This window comes from Bombina bombina, chromosome 3, assembly GCF_027579735.1.
Source record: "Bombina bombina isolate aBomBom1 chromosome 3, aBomBom1.pri, whole genome shotgun sequence".
Classification (NCBI taxonomy): Eukaryota; Metazoa; Chordata; class Amphibia; order Anura; family Bombinatoridae; genus Bombina; species Bombina bombina.
Window position 1 is genome coordinate 559,790,130 of NC_069501.1, and position 13,410 is coordinate 559,803,539.

Here is a 13,410-nt window from a genome sequence, read left to right on the forward strand (position 1 = left end):
ATATATATATATATATATATATATATATATATAACATAATTTATGCTTACCTGATAAATTTATTTCTCTTGTAGTGTATCCAGTCCACGGATCATCCATTACTTATGGGATATTCTCCTTCCCAACATGAAGTTGCAAGAGGATCACCCACAGCAGAGCTGCTATATAGCTCCTCCCCTAACTGCCATATCCAGTCATTTGACCGAAACAAACAGAGAAAGGAGAAACCATAGGGTGCAGTGGTGACTGTAGTTTAATTAAATTTTCGACCTGCCTTAAAATGACAGGGCGGGCCGTGGACTGGATACACTACAAGAGAAATAAATTTATCTGGGACATCTTGCAATATGTAATAGAAAAAACAACATATAAAGCAAAATTGATCAAATTCCTTAAATGACAGTTTCAGGAATGGGAAAAAATGCCAGTGAACAAGCTTCTAGCAACCAGAAGCAATAAATAATGAGACTTAAATAATGTGGAGACAAAAGTGACGCCCATATTTTTAAGCGCCAAAAAAGACGCCCACATTATTTGGCGCCTAAATGCTTTTGGCGCCAAAAATGACGCCACATCCGGAACGCCGACACTTTTGGCGCAAAAAAACGTCAAAAAATGACGCAACTTCCGGCGACACGTATGACGCCGGAAACAGAAAATAATTTTTTGCGCCAAAAAAGTCTGCGCCAAGAATGACGCAATAAAATGAAGCATTTTCAGCCCCCGCGAGCCTAACAGCCCACTGGGAAAAAAGTCAAATTTTTAAGGTAAGAAAAAAATGATTTATTCATATGCATTATCCCAAATATGAAACTGACTGTCTGCAATAAGGAACGTTGAACATCCTGAGTCAAGGCAAATAAATGTTTGAACACATATATTTAGAACTTTATATAAAAGTGCCCAACCATAGCTTAGAGTGTCACAGAAAATAAGACTTACTTACCCCAAGACATTCATCTACATGTAGTAGAAAGCCAAACCAGTACTAAAACGAGAATCAGTAGAGGTAATGGTATATATAAGAGTATATCGTCGATCTGAAAAGGGAGGTAAGAGATGAATCTCTACGACCGATAACAGAGAACCTATGAAATAGACCTCGTAGAAGGAGATCATTAAGCGGAAGGAACCACCGCCTGAAGAACCTTTCTCCCAAAAACAGCCTCCGAAGAAGCAAAAGTATCAAATTTGTAAAATTTTGAAAAAGTGTGAAGCGAAGACCAAGTCGCGGCCTTGCAAATCTGTTCAACAGAGGCCTCATTTTTAAAGGCCCAGGTGGAAGCCACAGCTCTAGTAGAATGAGCTGTAATTCTTTCAGGGGGCTGCTGTCCAGCAGTCTCATAGGCTAGGCGTATAATACTCCGAAGCCAAAAGGAAAGAGAGGTTGCCGAAGCTTTTTGACCTCTCCTCTGTCCAGAATAAACGACAAACAGGGAAGATGTTTGACGAAAATCTTTAATAGCTTGTAAGTAAAACTTCAAGGCATGGACTACGTCCAGATTATGTAAAAGACGTTCCTTCTTTGAAGAAGGATTAGGACACAATGATGGAACAACAATCTCTTGATTGATATTCTTGTTAGAAACCACCTTAGGTAAAAACCCAGGTTTGGTACGCAGAACTACCTTATCTGCATGAAAAATCAGATAAGGAGAATCACATTGTAAGGCAGATAGCTCAGAGACTCTCAGAGCCGAGGAAATAGCCATCAAAGACAGAACTTTCCAAGATAAAAGCTTAATATCAATGGAATGAAGGGGTTCAAACGGAACTCCTTGAAGAACTTTAAGAACCAAGTTTAAGCTCCATGGGGGAGCAACAGGTTTAAACACAGGCTTAATTCTAACCAAAGCCTGACAAAATGCCTGGACGTCTGGAACTTCTGCCAGACGCTTGTGCAAAAGAATAGACAGAGCAGAAATCTGTCTCTTTAAGGAACTAGCTGATAATCCTTTGTCCAAACCCTCTTGGAGAAAGGACAATATCCTAGGAATCCTAACCTTACTCCATGAGTAATTCTTGGATTCACACCAGTAAAGATATGTACGCCATATCTTGTGATAGATTTTCCTGGTAACAGGCTTTCGTGCTTGTATTAAGGTATCAATGACTGACTCGGAGAAGCCACGCTTTGATAGAATCAAGCGTTCAATCTCCATGCAGTCAGTCTCAGAGAAATTAGATTTGGATGATTGAAAGGACCTTCTATTAGAAGGTCCTGTCTTAGAGGCAGAGTCCATGGTGGAAAGGATGACATGTCCACTAGGTCTGCATACCAGGTCCTGCGTGGCCACGCAGGCGCTATTAGAATCACGGATGCTCTTTCCTGTTTGATTTTGGCAATCAGTCGAGGGAGCAGAGGAAACGGTGGAAACACATAAGCCAGGTTGAAGAACCAAGGCGCTGCTAGAGCATCTATCAGCGTCGCTTCTGGGTCCCTGGACCTGGATCCGTAACAAGGAAGCTTGGCGTTCTGGCGAGACGCCATGAGATCCAACTCTGGTTTGCCCCAACGATGAATCAACTGAGCAAACACCTCCGGATGGAGTTCCCACTCCCCCTGGTGAAAAGTCTGACGACTTAGAAAATCCGCCTCCCAGTTCTCCACGCCTGGGATATGGATTGCTGACAGGTGGCAAGAGTGGTACTCTGCCCAGCGAATTATTTTTGAGACTTCTAACATCGCTAGGGAACTCCTGGTTCCCCCTTGATGGTTGATGTAAGCCACAGTCGTGATATTGTCCGACTGAAATCTGATGAACCTCAGTGTTGCTAACTGAGGCCAAGCCAGAAGAGCATTGAATATTGCTCTTAACTCCAGAATATTTATCGGAAGGAGTTTCTCCTCCTGAGTCCACGATCCCTGTGCCTTCAGGGAGTTCCAGACTGCACCCCAACCTAGAAGGCTGGCATCTGTTGTTACAATTGTCCAATCTGGCTGTGAAAGGTCATACCCTCGGACAGGTGGACCCGAGACAACCACCAGAGAAGAGAATCTCTGGTCTCTTGATCCAGATTTAGCAGAGGGGACAAATCTGTGTAATCCTCATTCCACTGACTTAGCATGCATAATTGCAGTGGTCTGAGATGTAGGCGCACAAATGGCACTATGTCCATTGCCGCTACCATTAAGCCGATCACCTCCATACACTGAGCCACCGAAGGGCGCGGAATGGAATGAAGAATACGGCAAGCATTTAGAAGCTTTGATAACCTGGACTCCGTCAGGTAAATTTTCATCTCTACAGAATCTATAAGAGTCCCTAAGAAGGAGACTCTTGTGAGTGGGGATAGAGAACTCTTTTCCTCGTTCACTTTCCACCCGTGCGATCTCAGAAATGCCAGAACTATCTCTGTATGAGACTTGGCAATTTGAAAGCTTGACGCCTGTATCAGGATGTCGTCTAGATACGGAGCCACCGCTATGCCTCGCGGTCTTAGAACCGCCAGAAGTGAGCCCAGAACCTTCGTAAAGATTCTCAGGGCTGTAGCCAACCCGAAGGGAAGAGCTACAAATTGGTAATGCCTGTCTAGAAAGGCAAACCTTAGGAACCAATGATGATCTTTGTGAATCGGTATGTGAAGGTAGGCATCCTTTAAGTCCACTGTGGTCATGTACTGACCCTCTTGGATCATGGGTAGGATGGTCCGAATAGTTTCCATTTTGAAAGATGGAACTCTGAGGAATTTGTTTAAGATCTTTAGATCCAAAATTGGTCTGAAGGTTCCCTCTTTTTTGGGAACCACAAACACATTTGAATAAAAACCCTGTGCTTGTTCCGTCCGCGGAACTGGATGGATCACTCCCATTACTAGGAGGTCTTGCACACAGCGTAGGAATGCCTCTTTCTTTATCTGATTTGCAGATATCCTTGAAAGATGAAATCTCCCTTGTGGAGGGGAAGCTTTGAAGTCCAGAAGATATCCCTGAGATATGATTTCCAACGCCCAGGGATCCTGAACATCTCTTGCCCACGCCTGGGCGAAGAGAAAAAGTCTGCCCTCTACTAGATCCGTCGCCGGATAGGGGGCCGTTCCTTCATGCTGTCTTAGAGGCAGCAGCAGGCTTTCTGGCCTGCTTGCCATTGTTCCAGGACTGGTTAGGTTTCCAGGCCTGCTTAGATTGAGCAAATGTTCCCTCTTGTCTTGAAGCGGAGGAAGTTGATGCTGCACCTGCCTTGGAATTTCGAAAGGCACGAAAATTAGACTGTTTGGCCTTTGATTTGGCCCTGTCCTGAGGAAGGGTATGACCCTTACCTCCAGTAATGTCAACAATAATTTCTTTCAAACCAGGCCCGAATAAGGTCTGCTCCTTGAAAGGAATGTTGAGTAATTTAGACTTTGAAGTCACATCAGCTGACCAGGATTTGAGCCATAGCGCCCTACGCGCCTGGATGGTGAATCCGGAATTCTTAGCCGTTAGTTTAGTCAAATGAACAATGGCATCAGAAACAAATGAGTTAGCTAGCTTAAGAGTTCTAAGCTTGTCAACAATTTCAGTCAATGGAGCTGTATGGATGGCCTCTTCCAGGGCCTCAAACCAGAATGCCGCCGCAGCAGTGACAGGCGCAATGCATGCAAGGGGCTGTAAAATAAAACCTTGTTGAATAAACATTTTCTTAAGGTAACCCTCCAATTTTTTATCCATTGGATCTGAAAAAGCACAACTGTCCTCAACCGGGATAGTGGTACGCTTTGCTAAAGTAGAAACTGCTCCCTCCACCTTAGGGACAGTCTGCCATAAGTCCCGTGTAGTGGCATCTATTGGAAACATTTTTCTAAATATAGGAGGTGGGGAAAAGGGCACACCGGGCCTATCCCACTCCTTACTAATAATTTCTGTAAGCCTTTTAGGTATTGGAAAAACATCAGTACTCACCGGCACTGCATAGTATTTATCCAGCCTACACAATTTCTCTGGCACTGCAATTGTGTCACAGTCATTCAGAGCAGCTAATACCTCCCCAAGCAATACACAGAGGTTCTCAAGCTTAAATTTAAAATGAGAAATCTCTGAATCAGGTCTCCCCGAATCAGAGACGTCACCCACAGACTGAAGCTCTCCGTCCTCAGGTTCTGCATATTGTGACGCAGTATCAGACATGGCTCTTACAGCATCTACGTGCTCTGTATCTCGTCTAACCCCAGAGCTATCGCGCTTGCCTCTCAATTTAGGCAATCTGGATAATACCTCTGACAGGGTATTATTCATGATTGCAGCCATGTCCTGCAAAGTAATCGCTATGGGCGTCCCTGATGTACTTGGCGCCATATTAGCGTGCGTCCCTTGAGCGGGAGGCGAAGGGTCCGACACGTGGGGAGAGTTAGTCGGCATAACTTCCCCCTCGACAGACCCCTCTGGTGACAATTCTTTTATAGATAAAGACTGATCTTTACTGTTTAAGGTGAAATCAATACATTTAGTACACATTCTCCTATGGGCTCCACCATGGCTTTTAAACATAATGAACAAGTATCCTCTGTTTCAGACATGTTTGTACAGACTAGCAATGAGACTAGCAAGCTTGGAAAACACTTTAAAGCAAGTTAACAAGCAATATAAAAAACGTTACTGTGCCTTTAAGAGGAACAAATTTTGACAAAATTTGAAATAACAGTGAAAAAAGGCAGTTACACTACCAACATTTTTACAGTGTATGTAACAAGTCAGCAGAGCATTGCACCCACTTGCAAATGGATGATTAACCCCTTAATAACAAAAACAGAATAATAAATGACAAAAACGTTTTTTAAACACAGTCACAACAACTGCCACAGTCTACTGTGATTGTTACCCTCCTCAAACACGACTTTGAAGCCTTTTGAGCCCTTCAGAGATGTCCTGTATCATGCAGAGGGAAGCTGAATGTCTCTGTCAGTATTTTTAGCTACACAGAAAAGCACTAAAATAGGCCCTTCCCACTCATATTGCAACAGTGGAAAGCTTCAGGAAACTGTCTCTAGGCAGAAATCAAACCAGCCATGTGGAAAAAAACTAGGCCCCAATAAGTTTTGTCACCAAACATATATAAAAACGATTAACATGCCAGCAAACGTTTTATATTACATTTTTATAAGAGTATGCATCTCTATTAATAAGCCTGATACCAGTAGCTATCACTGCATTTAAGGCTTTACTTACATTAATCCGGTATAAGCAGCATTTTCTAGCAAATTCCATCCCTAGAAAAATATTAACTGCACATACCTTATTGCAGGAAATCCTGCACGCCATTCCCTCTCTGAAGTTACCTCACTCCTCAGAATATGTGAGAACAGCCATGGATCTTAGTTACTTCTGCTAAGATCATAGAAAATGCAGGCATATTCTTCTTCTAAATACTGCCTGAGATAAACAGCACACTCCGGTACCATTTAAAAATAACAAACTTTTGATTGAAGAAATAAACTAAGTATAAAACACCACTCTCCTCTTACGACCTCCATGTTTGTTGAGGGTTGCAAGAGAATGACTGGATATGGCAGTTAGGGGAGGAGCTATATAGCAGCTCTGCTGTGGGTGATCCTCTTGCAACTTCCTGTTGGGAAGGAGAATATCCCATAAGTAATGGATGATCCGTGGACTGGATACACTACAAGAGAAATAAATTTATCAGGTAAGCATAAATTATGTTTTATATATATATATATATATATATATATATATATATATATACAGTCCAGATAGGTAAAGCACTCACAGTAACACATATTAAACTTTGCTATTGCTATAAAGACCCGGTGAGTGCTTTTTACCTTTGGATGCATATATATATATATATATATATATATACACGATCTGCCCCTTCTCTGCGCTAGTTCTCATGCCGTGTCTTACGGCATGAGAATGAGGCTCGCAATGGACCGGCTCCTAAGCTTTACATTCCTGCTTTTTAAATAAAGATAGCAAGAAAACGAAGAAAAATTGATAATAGGAGTAAATTAGGAAGTTGCTTAAATGTGCATGCTCTATCTGAATCATTAAAGAAAAAATTTGGGTTTAGTATCCCTTTAAAAGTAAAAAATTATATCCCATAAACAAAAAATTACATGTCTCTTTGCTAACATATTTTTTAATGGTGAGGTGCAAGCAAATTATCTTGACGTTTTTCGGCTGTTTTGTATTAGATTATATCCCATAAGTAATGGATGATCCGTGGACTGGATACACTTAACAAGAGAAATATATACATATATATTTATGTGTTAAAGTTACAGTCTACTCCAGAATTGTTATTGTTTAAACCCATAGATAATACATTTGTTACCCATTCCCCAGTTATGCATAACCAACACGGTTATTTTAATATACATTTTACCTCTGTGATTACCTTTTATCTAAGCCTCTGCAGACTGCCCCCTTATTTTAGTTCTTTTGACAGACATGCATTTTAGCCAATCAGTGTTGGCTCCTAGGTAACTCCTTGTGCGCGAGCACAATGTTATCTATATGGTACACATGAACTAACGCCCTCTAGCCGTGAAAAACTGTCAAAATGCCCTGAGATAAGAGCTTAGAAATCAGCATATGAGCTTCTCTCGGTTTAGTTTTCAACAAAGAATACCAAAAGAACAAAGCAAATTTGATGATAAAAGTATGTTGGAAAGTTGTTTAAAATTGCATGCCCTATCTGAATCATGAAAGATTAATTTTGACTAGACTGTCCATTTAATATGTGTATATACACATAAATATCAATGTATATAGGCATATATTTACAGGGAACATGTTAAGGCATTTTTCAGTGCCATTTTAAAAAAAAATAAAAAAATAAAAAGGATATTATTTATTTTGGTGCCAATTTGGGGGTTATTTTGAAAATTAACCACTGGGCTGACACCTGGTTAATTTTCTGAGCGCTAATTGCTACTGCATGACCGTAAAGGCTGGTTATTTATTGCGCACCCGTAAATGGGCGAATTTGTCCGTTTATGGGCGTGCAATAAAACATAATTTATGTAAGAACTTACCTGATAAATTCATTTCTTTCATATTGGCAAGAGTCCATGAGCTAGTGACGTATGGGATATACATTCCTACCAGGAGGGGCAAAGTTTCCCAAACCTCAAAATGCCTATAATTACACCCCCCACCACACCCACAATTCAGTTTAACGAATAGCCAAGAAGTGGGGTGATAAGAAAGGAGCAAAAGCATCAACAAGGAATTGGAATAATTGTGCTTTATACAAAAAAATCATAACCACCATAAAAAGGGTGGGCCTCATGGACTCTTGCCAATATGAAAGAAATGAATTTATCAGGTAAGTTCTTACATAAATTATGTTTTCTTTCATGTAATTGGCAAGAGTCCATGAGCTAGTGACGTATGGGATAGCAAATACTCAAGATGTGGAACTCCACGCAAGAGTCACTAGAGAGGGAGGGATACAAATAAAGACAGCCAATTCCGCTGAAAAATTAATCCACAACCCAAATCAAAAGTTTTAATCTTTATAAAAAAACATAATTTATGTAAGAACTTACCTGATAAATTAATTTCTTTCATATTAGCAAGAGTCCATGAGCTAGTGACGTATGGGATATACATTCCTACCAGGAGGGGCAAAGTTTCCCAAACCTTAAAATGCCTATAAATACACCCCTCACCACACCCACAAATCAGTTTAACGAATAGCCAAGAAGTGGGGTGATAAGAAAAAAGTGCGAAAGCATAAAAAATAAGGAATTGGAATAATTGTGCTTTATACAAAAAAATCATAACCACCACAAAAAAAGGGTGGGCCTCATGGACTCTTGCTAATATGAAAGAAATGAATTTATCAGGTAAGTTCTTACATAAATTATGTTTTCTTTCATGTAATTAGCAAGAGTCCATGAGCTAGTGACGTATGGGATAATGACTACCCAAGATGTGGATCTTTCCACGCAAGAGTCACTAGAGAGGGAGGGATAAAATAAAGACAGCCAATTCCTGCTGAAAATAATCCACACCCAAAATAAAGTTTAATGAAAACATAAGCAGAAGATTCAAACTTAAACCACTGCCTGAAGTACTTTTCTACCAAAAACTGCTTCAGAAGAAAAAAACACATCAAAATGGTAGAATTTAGTAAAAGTATGCAAAGAGGACCAAGTTGCTGCTTTGCAAATCTGATCAACCGAAGCTTCATTCCTAAACGCCCAGGAAGTAGAAACTGACCTAGCAGAATGAGCTGTAATCCTTCGAGGCAGAGTTTTACCCGACTCGACATAGGTATGATGAAATAAAGATTTCAACCAAGATGCCAAAGAAATGGCAGAAGCTTTCTGGCCTTTTCTAGAACCGGAAAAGATAACAAATAGACTAGAAGTCTTTCAGAAAGACTTAGTAGCTTCAACATAATAATACAAAGCTCTAACAGCGTCCAAAGAATTCAATGATTTCTCCTTAGAATTCATAGGATTAGGACATAATGAAGGAACCACAATTTCTCTACTAATGCTGTTAGAATTCACAACCTTAGGTACAAAATTCAAAAGAAGTTTGCAGAACCGCCTTATCCTGATGAAAAATCAGAAAAGGAGACTCACAAGAAAGAGCAGATAATTCAGAGACTCTTCTGGCAGAAGAGATGGCCAAAAGAAACAAAACTTTCCAAGAAAGTAATTTAATGACCAAAGAATACATGGGTTCAAAAGGAGGAGCTTGAAGAGCCCCCAGAACCAAATTCAAACTCCAAGGAGGAGAAATTGACTTAATGACAGGTTTTATACGAACCAAAGCTTGTACAAAACAATGAATATCAGGAAGATTAGCAATCTTTCTGTGAAAAAGAACAGAAAGAGCAGAGATTTGTCCATTCAAGGAACTTGCGGACAAACCTTTATCTAAACCATCCTGAAGAAACTGTAAAATTCTCTGTATTCAAAAAGAATGCCAAGAAAAATGATGAGAAAGACACTAAGAAATATAAGTCTTCCAGACTCTATAATATATCTCTCTAGATACAGATTTACGAGCCTGTCACATAGTATTAATCACAGACTCAGAGAAACCTCTTTGACCAAGAATCAAGCGTTCAAACTCCATACCTTAAAATTTAAGGATTTGAGATCCTGATGGAAGAAAGGACCTTGCGACAGAAAGTCTGGTCTTAACGGAAGAGTCCACAGCTGGCAAGAGGCCATCCGGACAAGATCCGCATACCAAAACCTGTGAGGCCATGCTGGAGCTACCAGCAGGACAAACGTGCATTTCTTTAGAATCTTGGAGAATACTCTTGGAAGAAGAACTAGAGGCGGAAAGATATAGGCAGGATGATACTTCCAAGGAAGTGATAATGCATCCACTGCCTCCGCCCGAGGATCCCGGGATCTGGACAGATACCAGGGAAGTTTCTTGTTTAGATGAGAAGCCATCAGATCTATTTCTGGGAGTTCCCACATTTGAACAATCTGAAGAAATACCTCTGGGTGAAGAGACCATTCGCCCGGATGCAACGTTTGGCGACTGAGATAATCCCCTTCCCAATTGTCTATACCTGGGATATGAACCGCAGAGATTAGACAGGAGCTGGATTCCGCCCAAACCAAAATTTGAGATACTTCTTTCATAGCCAGAGGACTGTGAGTCCCTCCTTGATGATTGATGTATGCCACAGTTGTGACATTGTCTATCTGAAAACAAATGAACAACTCTCTCTTCAGAAGAGGCCAAGACTGAAGAGCTCTGAAAATTGCACGGAGTTCCAAAATATTGATCGATAATCTCACCTCCTGAGATTCCCAAACCCCTTGTGTCGTCAGAGACCCCCACACAGCTCCCCAACCTGTAAGACTTGCATCTGTTGAGATTATAGTCCAGGTCGGAAGAACAAAGAAGCCCCCTGAACTAAACGATGGTGATCTGTCCACCACGTCAGAGAGTGTCGTATAATCGGTTTAAAGATATTAATTGAGATATCTTTGTGTAATCCCTGCACCATTGGTTCAGCATACAGAGCTGAAGAGGTCGCATGTGAAAACGAGCAAAGGAGATCGCATCCGATGCGGCAGTCCTAAGACCTAGAATTTCCATGCATAAGGCTACCAAAGGAAATGATTGTGACTGAAGGTTTCGACAAGCTGATATCAATGTTAAACTTCTCTTGTCTGACAAGGACAGAGTCATAGACACTGAATCTATCTGGAAACCTAAAAAGGTTACCCTTGTCTGAGGAATCAATGAACTTTTTGGTAAATTGATCCTCCAACCATGATCTTGAAGAAACAACACAAGTCGATTCGAATGAGATTCTGCGAAAATGTGAAGACTGAGCAAGTACCAAGATATCGTCCAAAATAAGGAAATACCAAAACCCTGTTCTCTGATTACAGACAGAAGGGCACCGAGAACCTTTGAAAAAATTCTTGGAGCTGATGCTAGGCCAAATGGTAGAGCCACAAAACTGGTAATGCTTGTCTAAAAAGAGAATCTCAGAAACTAAAAGTGATCTGGATGAATCGGAATATGCAGATATGCACCCTGTAAATCTATTGTAGACATATAATGCCCTTGCTAAACAAAAGGCAGGATAGTCCTACAGTTACCATCTTGAATGTTGGTATCCTTACATAACGATTCAATATTGATAGATCCGGAACTGGTCTGAAGGAATTGACCTTCTTTGGTACAATGAAGAGATAGAATAAAACCCCAGCCCCTGTTCCAGAACTGGAACTGGCATAATTACTCCAGCCAACTCTAGATCTGAAACACATTTCAGAAATGCTGAGCCTTTGCTGGGTTTACTGGGACACGGGAAAGAAAAAAATCTCTTTGCAGGAGGCCTTAACTTGAAGCCAATTCTGTACCTTTCTGAAACAATGTTCTGAAACCAGAGATTGTGAACGGAATTGATCCAAATTTCTTTGAAGAAAACGTAATCTGCCCCATACCAGCTGAGATGGAATGAGGGCCGCACCTTCATGGGTACTTAGGAGCTGGCTTTGGGTTTCTATAAGGCTTGGATATATTCCAAACTGGAAATGGTTTCCAAACTGATACCGCTCCTGAGGATGAAGGATCAGGCTTTTGTTCCTTGTTGTGAGGAAAGGAACGAAAACGATTATTAGACCTAAATTTACCTTAGATTTTTTATCCTTTGGTAAAAAAGTTCCCTTCCCTCCAGTAACAGTTGAGATAATAGAATCCAACTGAGAACCGAATAATTTATTACCCTGGAAAGAAAGGGATAGCAAAGTAGACTTAGAAGACATATCAGCATTCCAAGTTTTAAGCCATAAAGCTCTTCTAGCTAAAATAGCTAGAGACATATACCTGACATCAACTCTAATGATATCAAAAGATGGTATCACAAATAAAATTATTAGCATGTTATAGAATAATAATAATGCTATAAAATTATGATCTGTTACTTGTTGCGCTAAAGCTTCTAACCAAAAAGTTGAAGCTGCAGCAACATCCGCTAAAAATATAGCAGGAGTAGAGACAGCCCCATTAACCTTAGGGATTTTGTCCCAAAAACTCTAATCTGTCAGATGGCACAGGATATAATTGCTTAAAACGTTTTAGAAGGAGTAAATGAATTACCTAAATTATTCCATTCCCTGGAAATTACTTCAGAAATAGCATCAGGGAGAGAAAACACTTCTGGAATAACTACAGGAGATTTAAAAACCTTATTTAAACGTTTACATTTAGTATCAAGAGGACCAGAATCCTCTATTTCTAATGCAATTAATACTTCTTTAAGTAAAGAAAGAATAAATTCCATCTTGAACAAATACGAAGATTTATCAGCATCAACCTCTGAGACAGAAACCTCTGAACCAGAAGAACCATTATCAGTATCAGAATGATGATGTTCATTTAAAAATTCATCTGAAAAAAGAGAAGTTTTAAAAGACTGTTATGTATACTAGAAGGAGAAATAACAGACATAGCCTTCTTAATGGATTTAAAAATAAAATCTCTTATGTTATCAGGAACACTCTGAAAATTAGATGTTGACGGAACAGCAACAGGTAATGTAACAGTACTAAAGGAAATTTTATCTGCATTAATAAGTTTGTGATGACATGCAATACAAACAACAGCTGGAGAAACAGATACCAAAAGTTTATAGCAGATACACTTAGCTTGGTAGCTCCAGCACCGGGCAGCGATTTTCCTGAAGTATCTTCTGACTCAGTTGCAACGTGGAACATCTTGCAATATGTAATAGAAAAAACAACATATAAAGCAAAATTGATCAAATTCCTTAAATGACAGTTTCAGGAATGGGAAAAAAAATGCCAGTGAACAAGCTTCTAGCAACCAGAAGCAATAAATAATGAGACTTAAATAATGTGGAGACAAAAATGACGCCCATATTTTTTAGCGCCAAATAAGACGCCCACATTATTTGGCGCCTAAATGCTTTTGGCTCCAAAAATGACGCCACATCCGGAACGCCGACACTT

At 40.2% G+C, this 13,410-nt stretch overlaps 1 protein-coding gene across 6 annotated transcripts in view; it reads right to left on the reverse strand.

The window, feature by feature from the left end:
* Positions 1–13,410, reverse strand: part of EPB41 (erythrocyte membrane protein band 4.1) — a 392,405-nt gene that overhangs the window by 138,204 nt on the left and 240,791 nt on the right. The gene's annotated exons all lie outside the window — the stretch shown is intronic.